The sequence below is a fragment of the Lepidochelys kempii genome, chromosome 15, assembly GCF_965140285.1.
Source record: "Lepidochelys kempii isolate rLepKem1 chromosome 15, rLepKem1.hap1, whole genome shotgun sequence".
NCBI lineage: Eukaryota > Metazoa > Chordata > Testudines > Cheloniidae > Lepidochelys > Lepidochelys kempii.
In genome coordinates, this window is record NC_136394.1 from 30,457,395 (window position 1) to 30,473,939 (window position 16,545).

The 16,545-nt window shown below is 44.3% G+C and overlaps 1 protein-coding gene across 1 annotated transcript in view; it reads left to right on the top strand.

The window, feature by feature from the left end:
- The window catches only part of KIAA1671 (KIAA1671 ortholog), a 160,392-nt gene that overhangs the window by 20,022 nt on the left and 123,825 nt on the right, over nt 1-16,545 (top strand). The gene's annotated exons all lie outside the window — the stretch shown is intronic.

Genomic DNA, 16,545 nt, shown 5'->3' on the forward strand with positions numbered 1-16,545 from the left:
CTGTTACCAAGCAGAAATGGCTACCAGCCAACAAGGTCTAACTCTGGATAACTGTGGGCAAGATGGTGTACAGTGTGTTCTCCAACAGGCCTTCAGCTAAGGGTTCCATTGTATAGCACTTTGATCCCTTCCTGGTTTTGCAAATGATGTGTTCTGACTGAAAGAGATAAAGACTTTGCTTAATGAAATGCTTGCTTGATCTTCCATCATTCATGCACTCAAACTGTCAGCTGGCCCAGGCTGAGCTGTTAAGTCTGCCCTGTGGGGGGGAACACCATCACTCTTGAGCTACTGCAAGTGTTACTGGCTGACAGTGAGACCAAAGGCTTCACCTAAGAGCATTAGGTGAGATTTTGTGGATTATTTATTAAGTGTTTAGTGCAGTTTCCTCTCCCAGAGTCTTAGGCCCTGTCTACAGTGGCAAGTTTGTGTACACACTGCCGAGCCACTTAGTGCGCAGAAACTGCGCAGTTGTAGCGCTTTAAGAAAACCACAACGAGAGGCATACAGTTTTCTGCGCCAGGGCTACTGCGCTGCGGTACCAGTGTAGACACTGTGGTCGATTACAGTGCTGTGATTGGCCTCTGTGAGGTGCCCACAATACCTGTTCTCACCTCTCTGGTCATCGGTTTGAACTCTACTACTCTGCCCTCAGGTGACCAACTGTCATCCCCACCCTGTAGAAAATTTGAAAGTCCCCTTCCTGTTTGCTTGGTGATGCGTGCATCTTTCCAGGTGGCCATGCCTGCTCCATGCACCAGACGATACCCCGCTTGGAGCAATGCCAAGCTGCTGGACCTCATCAGCGTTTGGGGAGAGGAGGCTGTCCAGTCCCAGCTGTGCTCCAGACGTAGGAATTATGATACCTATGGACAGATTTCACAATGCATGACAGAAAGGAGCTATGATCTGGACACATTGCAGTGCAGGGTCAAAGTGAAGGAGCTGCAGAACGCCTACCCCAAGGTGCGGGAGGCAAACTGTCACTCCGGTGCTGTGCCCACAAGCTGCCAGTTCTACAAAGAGCTGGACGCGATACTTGGCAGTGACCCCACCTCCACTGTGAAGACCACTGTGGCTTCTTTGGTGGCTTGCGTACCAGTCGAGAGTGGACTGAGGCAGGAGGAGGAAATCTTGGATGAGGATGTGGAGGGGGAGGGAGATCCAGAGGCAGGGGATGACTCGGAGACCAGAGATGCATGCAGCCAGGAGCTCTTTTCTACCCTGGAGGAGGCTAGCCAGTCACAGCTGTGGGATCTTGGTGAAACACAAACAGGACAGGAGGCCCCTGCTAAGTGGATCTGATTTTGGGAATTGCTGAAGTGAGTTATTGGGGGCAGGGGGGTTGCAGAAAGCATGCTTGTCTTCCACCGCATGCCTAGTCTGAGCGGTGGAACAGGCTGTTGATTGACTCCCTCACTTCACAGGAATCTACCTCAGAGTTGTCCAGGAAACTCTCGTGGAGATACTGGGCAATCCGCTGCTGCAGGTTCTTCAGCAGAGCTGCTTTGTTTCTTGCACCATTAACAGTAACTTTCCCTCACCACTGTGCCGTCACGGGGGAGGGGGGCATTGCTGCTCACAGGTGAGCCACATAGGGGCCAGGGCGGAAGCTTCAAGTTTGGAGAGGACCCTCCCTTGAGTCCCTGCTCACCCTCAACACTGAGATATCTTTCATAATGATCACCTCCTGTGGAAAGTGTGGGGACAGGAATGATTATTAGGCCCCAACCTACAGTGCTGGCTTTCCCCAAGAGCCACGTGCCCAGTGTACAGCAGGGTCCGGGAAGAGTGATTTACCTTGCCCCTGTAGATACTCACCATTTTTGCAGTCTTGTGGCTCACGTGTGCTTTCCTGGGGTCAGCCAGTTAATGACAGGTGTATGAGTACTGGCAGTGTTTTAAATCACTGAATCAGTGTTGTCTGTGTTGCAAACAATACTGCTTCTGTAAAATGTTGCATTTAAACTTCACAGAGATGACCTTTTGAGCACAGCCTCCCTCTTTGTTATTGGCGGTTGAATAGCTGTGCAGAATTAGAAAGTGGCCAAGAAGAACTAAGGAGGACTTTCTGCTTAATGTTATGATGCACTCCGCTGCCGAGAAACAGGAATTGAAGGAGTAGAGGGACTGAAAGGAGAACACAGCACGCCAGAATGAAGCCATGGAGCAGCTTTTAAGTGTTATGGAGCGCCAAGCAGACATGCTCCAGGCGATACTAGCTCTTCAAACTGAGCAGCTCTGTGCCCGCCCTTCCCTGCAGCCACTGTCGCAAAACTCTTTCCCATGCACCCCCAGACACTGCCAAAACACTCTTATCAACCCCCTGGCTCCAGTGTATACCCGCGGCATTCCACTCCTCCCCTCTCACAGTCCAGCCCTGCGGACCCCCAGTACCCACTGCACTCAACACCCATCCCTCTGCAGTTTGGCCCTGCTGAAGTACAGCAGCCGCTGACTGTACTCCAAAGGAGAAGGTTGGATATGAGCCCTGGACATACACAAATCTTTAGCCGTCCCAGGATGACTCCTCCTGAGACCTTCTTCCCTTTCCCTATCCCCCACCCTGCTGATGATTTTTTTGTTTGACTCTCTCCTCCGACTGTTGTCTTTTAATAAAAGAATCATGTTGGTTTGAAAGCAATCTTTATTCCATTAATTGAAAGCGAAAAGAGTCCTGCAAAGCAATAGACAATTTTGTTAAACCCCCTTATTGCATCATGTGCACCAATCACCTCCTGGCATTACAAGCACCGGGATTTGTATTGTAGGATCAAGTCCTGTAATAGCTCTTGCGGGAATGGGTGGAGATGTTGCCTAATGGAGTTTGGCGGGGGGAACTAATTTCTAACTTTGTAATCAGACCCTCACTTTTCTTTCTTTTCTTCCATTTTGTCAGTAACTGCAGAAAACAACTGTTTGCAGTACTCTGAACTTGTAGGCAGAATAGACAGGCCTGGTTCTCCACTGCCTTGTAGGTTGTGTCATTTCTGCCTATGTGCCTGGCTATAGAATACTGGTGAGAATAGAGACGTATGGATTGGTAGCCTTTTACACTTGCTTTGCACAGGTGTAAATAACTGCACAAGTGCAAGGCTGCAGAGAATCGATCCCAGTAGGTATAAGGCTTAGCCTCCTATCTAGTGAGTCATTCTGCCTTGTGAATGCAATGGTATTGGTTGGTTCTAGAGGGATCCACATCTAGCCTTTCCCTGCTGGGGTGAGGGTTACTCTTAGTCCATGATGGGGTAGGAAGTAACACACACAGTATCTTTGCAATTGAGGATAGGACCGAAGGGTGGGGAATCCCTTAATGAACCAGTTATACAAGTTCACCTGCACATCCACCAATGTGATATATGCCATCATGTGCCAGCAATGCCCCTCTGCCATGTACATTGGTCAAACAGGACAGTCTCTACGTAAAAGAATAAATGGACACAAATCAGATGTCAAGAATTATAACATTCATAAACCAGTCGGAGAACACTTCAATCTCTCTGGTCACGCGATCACAGACATGAAGGTCGCTATCTTAAAACAAAAAAACTTCAAATCCAGACTCCAGCGAGAAACTGCTGAATTGGAATTCATTTGCAAATTGGATACTATTAATTTAGGCTTAAATAGAGACTTGGAGTGGCTAAGTCATTATGCAAGGTAGCCTGTTTCCTCTTGTTTTTTCCTACCCCCCCCCCCCAGATGTTCTGGTTTAACTTGGATTTTAACTTGAAGAGTGGTCAGTTTGGATGAGCTATTACCAGCAGGAGAGTGAGTTTGTGTGTGTATGGGGGTGGGGGGGATGTGAGAGAACCTGGATTTGTGCAGGAAATAGCCCAACTTGATTGTCATGCACATTGTGTAAAGAGTTGTCACTTTGGATGGGCTATCACCAGCAGGAGAGTGAATTTGTGTGGGGGGGTGGAGGGTGAGAAAACCTGGATTTGTGCTGGAAATGGCCTACCTGATGATCACTTTAGATAAGCTATTACCAGCAGGACAGTGGGGTGGGAATAGGTATTGTTTCATATTCTCTGTGTATATATAAAGCCTGCTGCAGTTTCCACGATATGCATCTGAGGAAGTGAGCTGTAGCTCACGAAAGCTTATGCTCTAATAAATTGGTTAGTCTCTAAGGTGCCACAAGTACTCCTTTTCAGTTATACAAGAGTTCAGAACTCTGCAAGATGCTTATGTTGTTTGAATTAAATAGTTTATATTTTATGATTTCTAGGCACAGTGAAGATTAAGGCTGGCATTTTCGAAAGTGTTGGCCTAATATTACTGTACATCCATTGAAGTCAGTGGGATTCTTACCACTGACTATGTTGGGAGTAGAGTTCAGCCAGTTGTGAGCGCTTTTGAAAATCCCACTCTCAATTAATTGTTGCTAACAATTGGTACAAACCATACCCACTACTACTTCTATTTCTACTGTCCCTTGCTTTTTAAGTTTAAATACTGTCCGGTTATGCATCCAAATACAGTAAAAGCCAGAGTGCACAAATTCCTCTTGCACTATGTCCTTAAAAATCTCCAAATTTGGGTATACTGATGCATAAGACTGCAGTAAGAAAAGGAGTACTTGTGGCACCTTAGAGACTAACCAATTTATTTGAGCATAAGCATTCATGAGCTACAGCTCGCTTTGTCAGATGCATACTGTGGAAAGTATAGATGATCTTTTTATACACACAAAGCATGAAAAAATGGGTGTTTACCACTACAAAAGGTTTTCTCTCCCCCCCACTCCACTTTCCTGCTGGTAATAGCTTATCTAAAGTGATCACTCTCCTTACAATGTGTATGATAATCAAGTTGGACCATTTCCAGCACAAATCCAGGGTTTAACAAGAACGTCTGGGGGGGGGGGGAGGGGTAGGAAAAAACAAGGAGAAATAGGTTACCTTGCATAATGACTTAGCCACTCCCAGTCTCTATTCAAGCCTAAATTAATTGTATCCAATTTGCAAATAAATTCCAATTCAACAGTCTCTCGCTGGAGTCTGGTTTTGAAGTTTTTTTGCTGAAATATCGCAACTTTCATGTCTGTAATCGAGTGACCAAAGAGATTGAAGTGTTCTCCGACTGGTTTGTGAATGTTATAATTCTTGACATCTGATTTGTGTCCATTTATTCTTTTACGTAGAGACTGTCCAGTTTGACCAACGTACATGGCAGAGGGGCATTGCTGGCACATGATGGCATATATCACATTGGTGGATGTGCAGGTGAACGAGCCTCTGATAGTGTGGCTGATGTTATTAGGCCCTATGATGGTGTCCCCTGAATTGATATGTGGGCACAGTTGGCAACGGGCTTTGTTGCAAGGATAGGTTCCTGGGTTAGTGGTTCTGTTGTGTGGTGTGTGGTGGCTGGTGAGTATTTGCTTCAGGTTGGGGGGCTGTGTGTAGGCAAGGACTGGCCTGTCTCCCAAGATTTTTGAGAGTGTTGGGTCATCCTTCAGGATAGGTTGTAGATCCTTAATAATGCGTTGGAGGGGTTTTTGGGGTTCGCAGAACGTTGCAGGGGGTTGGCCAGAAAAATGTCACTCACGGCGGCCAGAGGACCCCGGGTGTTGGAGGCAGCAGGTGGGACGCAGTTGCAGGGCAGACAGCTCGAGCCCCAGGGAGAGCGGGGTTAGGGTGGTTGGGGCTGGCAGCCCGAGCCCCAGGGAGAGCGGGGTTAGGGTGGTTGGGGCTGGCAGCCCGAGCCCCAGGGAGAGCGGGGTTAGGGTGGTTGGGGCTGGCAGCCCGAGCCCCAGGGAGAGCGGGGTGGTCAACGGGGTCCAGCAGCCTCTATTCCTGGATGCCCTGAATATGATATTTGGACATTGGACTATAAACTATGAATTATTTCTGAAAGAACTCTTTACAACTACAAAGCTCACCATCTCTGCTATGACTCTGAACCTCAATAAATCGAGCTCATGTCTATATATATATATATTGATCTTTTAACCATGCTCTTTTGTTTTTTAATAAAATTTAGTTTAGTTAATAAGAATTGGCTGTAGCATGTATTTGAGCAAGATCTGAAACATTAATTAACCTGGGAGGTAATGTGTCCGATCCTTTGGGATTGGTAGAACCTTTTCTTTTATATGATGAAATAAGATTTACAGAAATTTTCAGCATATTTGACATGGGTACCTGGATATAGGCCTGAGGCTGGGCCACTTTAAGGGAACTGTGTTGTTTGGACTTCTGAATAACCAGTAAGGTAATAAAGCTGTTTTAGTCTGGCTTGGTAAATCTAAGTATTGGAATATTCACCAGCATTTTGGGGATTATCTGCCCCATTCTTTGCAGTTCACCCTAATTGGGTGACCACAACTGGCTCCCCACTAGGACCCCGGTCACACCTTCCTACTGCAGAGCTTTTCTGGGAAAATGTCAACCTTTTTATTTTGAATTTCTGACTAAGACTTCTGTTTAATAATGTGTCCATCTAACTCCCAGCAGTGTTCCAGGGCTGCATTTTATTTTTGGGAGCGTCTCCCCAAATTACTTCCCCTTTTGAGATGGCAGAAGGGACCCCTTCATACTTCAGGGAGTGAGCTAAGCCAAGAAAATCCGGAGGCAAAAGGAAAGACCTGTATCTCCTACTTCTCTATTTATCAAATGTCTCACTGGGGTGCTCAGTTGGCTCTGTAAGCAGAGTGCATTTGCCCCCTGAGCTCCCCTTTCCCAGACAGGAATAGAGGTAGGCAGTAGTGGAATAGCCATCTTTAGGAGCAAACCTTCCTTTTCCCATTTGCGTGGCAGATGGGACCAGAAGGGCAGATGGAAAATCATGCCTAAGGGCCTAGCGGAGGGTTGTGGGCTCAATTGCTTTCTCCCCTGAGGTTGTGGATGGAGGGTACTGGACATGGGATGAAAATGGCCAGTGCCAGAGAGTGGTGGTAAGGGGCCTTTGGGCCAAAACTCTCTCCCTCTGCTTCCATATCCAAACCAGAGGATAGATTCTTCCAGGCAGAGTACTGTGAAACTATGCTTAAGAGGGTCTGCAGTTGCCCTAGTCAAGCTATAGCTATTTGCCCCTTCTTATCTTCCCTGAGAAGATATCATAATAGAGAAATGGGGATTTTCCTCCCGTATAGAAAAGATTAGGAAAGTATTGGGTTTTTGTCCCTTGATGCCACCATGGGTCATCAGACCCTAATGCCCAGGCTGTTGTTCCCAGCTGCTGCAGGTTGTCATGCCTCACCCTGTCCCTCCATCTCCACCCTACAGCAGCTGTCCATGGAGGGGACTGCCCAGTTGTGGAAGAACAAGAAGAGAGTAAGGGGTCTCTTGGACCACCATTTACTAGTTTCTAGCCTGCCTGGCCTTCATTTTATAACAACAGAATTCAACTTTGTGTCACTACTGAAGGCAAAGTGGCTGTCTTCTCTAGTGGTCAGGGAGAGGGCTTATTTGGGTACAAGAAAGAGGAAACCACAGCATCCACTGGTTGGAACATAGTGATTTATTGAGGTCTCAGAGCACTCTTCCTTCCATGGATAACAGGCTCGTTCTGGCTCTGACAGTCACTGTCTTATGGTATTTTCAAAACAAACCTAGGAAGAACGCCAACAGCCTGATCCCAGAGAGAAAATCAACGTATCCTATCCTGGATGGAGCAAAGTTTCCTATTTCTATACACACTGCCCTTCCAGGATATGATGAACACCAGGCAGAAGTTGGATTAAGCAGAATGAAACCTGCCCCCAGAAGTATCTTCATTCATGGTAAATCAGTTTGGTGGGCTGGTGATGGACCTCTTCGCATCTCTGCACCGAAGCACCTTTGGCCTCTCCATATGTCAGGCCTCTGGATATGAGGTGATGGATGCTCTCTTGCAAAGGTGGGCGAGATTTCTATTTGCCTTCCCACTTTTTCCACTGCTTCCCAGGAATAATAGAGAACAGGAAGGAGAGAGTGCCAGTGATATTACAGATGACTGTATGGCTGAGGAGGCTGTGGTTCTCGGGCCGGATTAACGTAGTCCTTTCAATGTGCCTACCTTACAGAGAAGGTCTGTTGTTGCAATTCTCTATCCAGCATGAGGCAAATTGAAAATGGATACTTGGATGAAGTGATTATCACTCTCATTGTCCTAGTAAGAAGTCAACAAATAAAAGTTACTGGCAGAAGCAAAATCCATATTTTAACTGCCACGTTAAACAAGTGAAATATAGCCTTGAATCCTTCAGGATGGCTCTAATGTGGGTGTAAGAGAGTGTCCAAGGAAAGTGGTCAAGTCTCTGTAATACAATGTTCTCAGAAAGTTCAAGAAAAGGACATTTTGTATAAGCCCCAACATTAAAAGTATTCCTTGGGCAGCTACTCTGATTCTAGCTTTCCAAGGTAGTATAGATTAGAATACAGACTGAGAACCTTATTCTGGTTGTATAGGGGAAAGGACTTTGGGTTCATAGAACACTATGTAATACCTTTGAGTATTGGAGATGTTAATCTGATCATTTAGGAAGACTGGGAGGTCTTGTTAGACAGGTTTTAAACTAGTTGGGGTGTGGCAGGGGGAGTTTTCTGTGCCACAACAACAACATAAAAACCCTGACAAAAAAGACATACTCTGTAAACTGAAAGTATAATACAAGGCAGCAGCTGGAATTATGCAACTCAGAAAGTAGACAAATAGTATATTAAAACCTGTATAAACAAATTGAAGGATTACAGGAAAGAAGAAGTAGACGTGAAACTAAATAATGGAGATCTGTAAAATCTGTTGGGATGATTTTTATAAATGGAATGTCAACATTGATGATGAAATCTACATGGGACAGACAGATACAGTGGGAGGAGACACTTGGGGTTTTTTTTATATTATGTCATAAATAATTTCCACCAACTTTCTAATCTTTTTTGTCTCTTCTCTTAACTCTCTTGATTTGTGGATGCCCTTTTACAAGCTGTCTAAAGTATGAATTGTTTAATTACCTGTTTTGCTCATATAGGCCTTTTAAGGAAAAGAAAGCTTCTCTCTCTCTCACATTGTTGGTCACATTGTTGGTCACCCACCTTTTCTCTCTAATATCCTGGGACCAGCACGGCTACAGCAACACGGCATATTTGAAGGAAAGGGTTTGTTCTGCAGTTTAGTGTTTTTTCTTTAAATTAACTACAAATGTTTTCTTCAACGAATATTTAGTAGCTGTGATAAGCCTGCTGTAGCACGGTGGTCTCCAGATTGTTATTAATTTTACAGGCTCTGTCAGATGTGCTGCACTACCAGTGTGTGTAAGATGGTCTATCAACCTTAATTTTAAATGTTGTTGCATTTCTGGGACTAAGTTGGGCATTTAATGTTGCTTAGCTGTAGTGCTTTGTAGTTTTAATGTTACCTATTTAGCTATTTTACCTTTATAACTGTGGGTTAGAACATTTAAATGATTAAAACCCTGGGTATTAATATGTAAAGTGTGAGGTTTTATTTGGGTAAGACTAGAGGTCTTATAACCAGAGGTCTAGTTGAACATATTCACATTCTTGTGTGTGTTTCTGAGTGATAGTTAAACAATGTACCATAGTTATAGATTTGCGCAGGCAATAGCAAGGGCAGATTTACAAGTGCTTGTAAAAGCTACTATTAATAGAACTGGCATGCTGTTTAACAAGATAATAATCTTGTTCCCCAGTGAGGGGAAACCTGAAGGTGGAGTAGTTTATCCTCATAACGGAACCAGATTATTGTCTTGTAAAACAGTACACCACCCTTTTTATTGCTAGTAGATTCCATGTAGAGAAAAATAGAAGAAAACTGAAGCTTTCAAATTGTAGAAATACTTGGAAAAATTATTAGCAAACAATATTTAGCTGGCTGCCAGTGTTCTGTGGGATTTGGAATGTGACTTTTTTATAACAACCAGTTGTTACATTTTTACATGTGTGGTTATATTGAACTTGGTGCTATACATCTGCCCATTTGGGACAATCCAGATTTTATTTACTCATGACTCATTACTAGGTGCTACTACTTAGTGGGTAAAGATTTTTGGGAATGATTTAAAATTAAGCCAGTGCAAGAGTGACTTCATTCGCCCAATTCTTACCATGGGAGAGATCAGAACAGTTGATAATGCCAATTTTAGTATAATTGATGTATCCTATTTCAGTGAATGAGTAATGTAATAACATGATTCAGGCTCAAATCTAAGTAGAAAATGCTTATATGTTTACTGACTTTCTTTGAATTGCCTTATTTAAATTAATTTGTGGAATGTTTATTTTGTCTGATTGCACTAATAATTTAGGCCACATGCTATAATAGTTTCACATTTGTGGCTTTAAAACTGTCCACACATTCTTAGATTGTTCTTTTGTGTCTTTCACACATCTGTGGTGATTGGGCTAAATGAGAATAAACTGACTGGATCCCGTCAGCAATTTGCAGGAAGTGATGTAGAAAGCAATAAAAGGATGAGTTGCCAAAATAAAATAAAGAGATCCTAGAGACAGTATTTTTAACATTTCTTGTCTTTAAAGTGCGTGAAAAAGAAAACAACTGCTACTTTAAGAATGCTTAAGGTTAATGTATATTTAATGGTGCAAATCTTTCATAGAAAGAATGAAGAAAGTAAATCTATTTCATGTTTTGTCTTGGCTCATTTGTTACATTTGTTTTCATCAGATTAGCTTTAATGGTTACTCCGTTTTGAGAAGATTTTTACTTTTGTCCCTTTTCATTTTGAAATATTTTCTATTATAGGAGTGACATCTCAGTGACATCATCATCTTTCTCTGGGATTGTTATTTGATCACTCTTTCCACTTCAGATCCTTACAAAAATGAGCAGGACTTATATCTGCCATGAAATGCAGAGGCAGAATAAACCTTTTACTGCTTAGTATTCTATTAAGGGCCTACTTATTCAGAAATAAGGCAGGCAGCTGGCAATAACCATATCATTCATGATGGAAAAATTCTTGTGTAGTCTTATATTCCTATTGCCCACCAGCTGTGCACATTGTACCCGCTAATGTAAATGGGAGTTGTGTGTGAACAATGGGTAGTATATGACATGACGAATGTACCTTGTGGCAGGTTCCTCATAATACTTCCTCTGGTGCAAGGCCTTGATATGGCCCAAGGGCAGAGCTTGTAGTCTGCCAGTACATAGGTTACAAAAACAGTGCTGTTGAGTGAATAACTGTATTTTTATTTCTAATGAGCTATGCCAAAGTGCATTTTTGAAGATAAGTTACTAATATGAAAATATCTTACAGACTGTTTATTAAATCACCTAAGAGCTAGATTTATTACAGTTGCAGGTTAATCGTTTGTGTGCATTTTAATTTGTGCATCATAAAACAGTTTATAATCTGAACTCTGGCAGAATTCAGACTTCAGTTTCTCATGTGTTCACTGTTAGGAGTTTGCATTTCCTGGCTTTGTGTTTGCTTTGGACTGGTGCTTGATAGTTGTATCAAGGGGATTAAAAAGTCACCAGAAAAAGAAGTAGAAACTTGAATGTGGAAGTGGAGGGTACATATTCTGTAAAAGTTTCCTGCATCCCACGTCTCCCGTTGGCTGGGAACGGCGAACCATGGCCACTGGGAGCTGTGGGCGGTCGTGCAAATGTAAACAAATGGTCTGGTGGCGCGCCAGTGGATTACCCTGACAGGCCGCAGGTTGCCCACCATTGAGCAAGATAGCTTGTGGAGAGCAGTATAGTTCATGGAGGGCAATAAAGCTTTGCAAACCAAGTAACTAATTTCAAAATTAAGAAATAAATGCCAGTAAGAATCTCCTGTTTACATGTACAGCAGTTTTTATTTTAAAAAATCACATGTCTGATAAACAGCTGTTGATCATGTTGCTTCTAAGCATAGGTGCCTTTTTCAGCCGCTGTTTCTCATTTTTTTCTAAATTGTAATAAGCCAAGTATCCCATCTGAGTAATAAGAATGTCAAACCGTGGAAATTGACTTGGCTAGATTAGGTTTATGGGCCTACACAAAGATCATGTTCTTCAGCATAAAGAGAACAAAAATAATCAGAGGAGTGAAATCCCAGTGTAAGAATGTTGGCTCGGGAATAGACCTAAACAATAATCATGAGCAGTATATTCTGCATGTGTGTTCCCTGCCAATCCACCTCTCCATCTGTTCTGGCGAGGATTAAGTACTAGTCCTTTCAAGAAGCAGTAACCACCCTCACTCCCAAGTAAAATACCCAGTGTATTATATATGCAATTCAGCATGCATCAAACTATCAAACTGAGACACAGCACTGTAAAAAGACCTTTTAATGTCACACTTGGAATATTCTTTTTCAAGTTCACCCTTATTTAGGAAATTATTACCTCTAAATTGACTTTAAATAATTCTATCGCTCTTCACATAATTTTTTCAATATTTGTATGTTGGAGACATATTAGACTTGAACTGTGTTCCTTAGAAAAAAGAACATGGATGATTTCACTGAGATCTCTAAGATCCTGAAAGGAACAGATTGATTCTGATAAGCTGCTTGAGACAGTTACTATTTTGAAAGCAAGAGGTCATGGACTCCAACCTGAGGAAGGGACTAGCATAGCATATAAATAGTTTAGGCAGAATTTCCTCATACACAAGCTGGTTGGAATAGAAAACAAACTGCCAAAGTTAACGGAGTAAACTAACTTGGCTGAGAGCTGAAGACATGTTTGGAATAGTAGGAAGTGCTGGATCTAGATACTAACTGGATTTTTGGGACACAATTTAATACTGGGTATATTTTATTTCCTAGTTCTTTAAACTTTTTCCCCTTTCTGTGTGTCCTACTTACAGGTGTTACGTTGCACTTGATAAAAGAACCAAGGTATCAAAGTTGCCAAGTAGTGGCTGAATGTGCTGTCATTTTATACAAGAGAGATCAGGCTCTTAAAGGAGGAGATTATCTCAGAATCTCACTGATATCAATGTGAAGGATTGTTACAGATCAAGGGTAGAATGTGGACTTGATGTACTAACTAAACTTTGAGCTATCATTATTTATTACCTGTTCTGCACTTTGACACATTCAGCATCGCACAGTGAGAAAATGTTTTCTCCATTAGGACCAGTGCTATTTCAGCCCTATATTTCCCTTTCTTCACAACCCTGCTTTTTTTTTTCTTGTCCCTATTTCTTTGCATGTGCCCTCTTTTCTTCCTTCTGCCCTTTATCCCCTGCAGCAACTCCCTCCTTGGCTTCATTCCTGTCCCGCTTCATCATCCATTCACTCTACTGGTGAGAGATGAAATGAGTAATGTTGTCATTTCATGTATTGTTGTTGGATTTTTGAGTTAACACTCAAATGAAGTTAATGGGGATAGAAGAGTTCACAGCTCTCTGTTTCATTGTTTCAAATTGTCTGCAGACTCAGGAAGCCAATGTTGTTTTAGGTACACTTTTGTTTCTCATTTTGCTTACATAACATTTTCAAGTGTTGCTTTGCCAAAAAAAAAAAAAAAAAAAAGATTGCATTCTGCAGAATGTAAAAATACCACATGGGTCACAAAAATATATAAAATGTGTTGGTGACCGACATCTTTGCTGTAGATACTGTCTGACGGTTGATGGAAGAGAAACAGAGACTTCTTCACTCATGCCACTTTTTGCAGCTGGCAGTAGTCACTTTTCAGACACCTTTTGAAGAGGCAGAATTTGATGGCCTTAAGAGGAACAAAGAATTTTGCAGGGACTAAATATGAACCTGCAGCCTTTGATCTGCTAAGTGTGTTTAAATACACAGTTTACTTTAGCTTAAAATGTCTTTAATATAAATAGAAAATGTATAGGTTACAAGTTGCTACTAAAAAAATTCCCATTTACTGCTGATGGCTATATGTGTCAGCTTTACTAGCTGTAGAGTTGCCTTGTTAGGAGGTAACTTGGAAATAATACTCAAGCCAGTGGTTCCCAGTCTGTGCTCCCGCCATGGGTTATGCAGGGTCTGACCCTTGAGCCAGGGCCGGAACACAGCAGATGGCACTTCTGCCGGATGGAGGATGCCATTTTTTCTCTCAAAATGGCGTCCTCCATACAGCGTGACTGCACATGCACTGTGTGTGAGAGGTGACGCTAGCAGGGACATTCCCATGCTGCACGGGCGGGGTGTTCTGGTAGCCCTGGAAATGAAAGGGTCCAGGGCACTTAGTAAGATGCCAAAGGGATCCTGGGGAAAGAAGTTTGGGAATCACTGGTTAGGCTGTGTGTACACCACAAGCGCTACAGCAGCAGAGCTGCAGGGCTGCAACTGTGCCTCTGTAATGCTCGTATCTTAGGTGCTTCCTTTGCTGATGGAAGGTGCTTTACAATGAGGTAGTTAATCCACCGCTTCCCTCGACCTAGTTGGGTCCATGGTGAGGGCTCGCTCTTCCCCACCCTCACTCACTTTCACCGGGCAGGGGGTTGGGGTGTGGGCTCTGGGCTGGGGGGTGAGGCTGAGGGGTTCGGAGTGTTGGAGGGGGCTTCAGGCTGAGCCTGGGGCAGGGGGTTGGGGTTCAGGAGGGGGTGCAGGCTCTGGGATTTTGGGTGTGGCAGGGAGCTCAGGTCTGGGGCAGGGAGTTGGTGTGCAGGAGGGAGTGCGGGCTCTGTGGGGGAGTTTGGGTGTGGGAGGTGGCTTAGGCCTGGGGTTTAGGGTTTGTGGGGGTGAGGGCTCTGGCTGGGGGTGCAGGCTCTGGGTTGGGGCTGGGGATAAGGGGTTTGGAGTGCAGGAGGGGGCTCGGGGCTGGGGCAGGAGATTGGGGTGTGGAACGAGTGTGGGATCTGGGAGGGAGTTCGGGTGTGGGAGGCGGCTCAGGGCTGGGGAAGGAGGTTGGGATGCGGGAGGGGGTGAGGGGTGTGGGCTCCAGCCGGCAGCACTTACATCAGGCAGCTCCCGGAAGCGACCAGCATGTCCAGCTCCTAGGCTCAGGGTCAGCCAGGTGGCTCACACACCGCCCCCGCAGCTCCCTTTGGCTGCTATACCTGGCCAAGGGGAGCTGCATAGTCGGCACTCGGGGAAGGGGTAGAGTACAGAGACCCTTGGCCGCCCTTGCGCCTAGGAGCTGCTGCTGGACACGCCAGCCCCTTCCAGAAGCCACACAGAGCCAGGGCAGGTAGGGAGCCTGCCTTAGCCCTGCTGCACTGCCAACCGGACTTTGGCATATTTTAGAATCTCCCAGATGGCTTTCAGTAGCCACCGGGAGATTGAAACCGATTCTGGAAGACTCCCGGCCAATCTGGGAGGGTTGGCAACCATAACTACGGCTCTCAGGGAGCAAAATTTTTCACAGCCCTGAGCAATGTAGCTAGGTCGATATAATTATTTAGAGTAGTCCGGGCCTTAGTTAAAGTAAAAAGTCACATTTTGATAAAAAATTAGCCTTTTGAGGAAAAGCGCTCACCCTGCAGACACCTTTTTTTTCACAGAAATGAGATTTACGATAGAAAGTAAATTACTATAATTGAGATGAGTAATTGAGAACACAACACTGAGAATCTGCAAGCAACACTCATAAGAATTGGGTTTTGGTCTAGCTTTAACCCAATATTCATCCTTATGTGGTCACCACATTGTTTCTATTTGTTCTGTTTCATATACTTAAAGCTTTAAAATATTGATGATGTAATAAAATATTCTTGCTTTTACCTTCTATGTTTACTGTAATTTAGAGGTGCAGCTATTGAAATCAACAAATTATTTTAAATAAATTGGAAAATTGAATCTTGTTGCTTTGTATATTTAACCAGAAGTCAGCTTGTTAAATTGGAAAGCTGAAGCTTTTGACTGAGGATATGTCTACGCTAGAAATGTAGGTCAACCTATATTAGCTGACTTACATCCACAGCAGTAATTACTGATGGTGCATGTCCACACTACCCTCCTTGTGTCAGTAGTACACGTCTTCACCCTGAGCGCTTCCACTGACCTAATAGGGGCAGTGTGGGAAGCTGAGAGCCTGGTCTCTCAGCTCTGCTGGCAGCTCCTTACAAGGAGACTGGCTGTGTCACAGGCTCCCCCTCCCTCTGCTCCCCATTCCCTACCAAGATGTGGGGAAGCCGCCCTGGGCTTCTCATCTCCCATTTCCCTGCTGGGAATTGGGGGGAAGCTGGTTGGGGCTTCTCACCTCCCCGTTCCCCACTGGGAGCCAGGCAGCCTTTTCAATTTAAGGGCTCAGGGAGTGCGGTGGGGGTGGGGTGGGGGGACCACCTGAGTGTCTCACCCTGACTTCCAGCTCAGAGTGGGGTCCAGCTGCCGGGCTTCTTGCCCTAGCTCCCAGCCGGGAGCAGGGTCCAGCTTCTCTGGGCTTGGCTTCCCAGCTTTCTTGTCAATTTCAGGGTAGGAGCCTGCATGAAATTGACAAGACAGGATGTAAGTAACAGTGTGGATGCAGACACTGCATCATCCTAACTACACCGACATAAGCCATATGCCTCTTGTGGAGGTGGAGTTATGCTGATATAGTAAGGCACTTACATCAACTGGAGGAAGGCTGTAGTATAGACACTAACATAATTAGGTTGACTTAAATTGACTTACCTGAACCTGTGTAGTGTAGACCTTGCCCTGAATGTACAGTATATGCTCTGCCA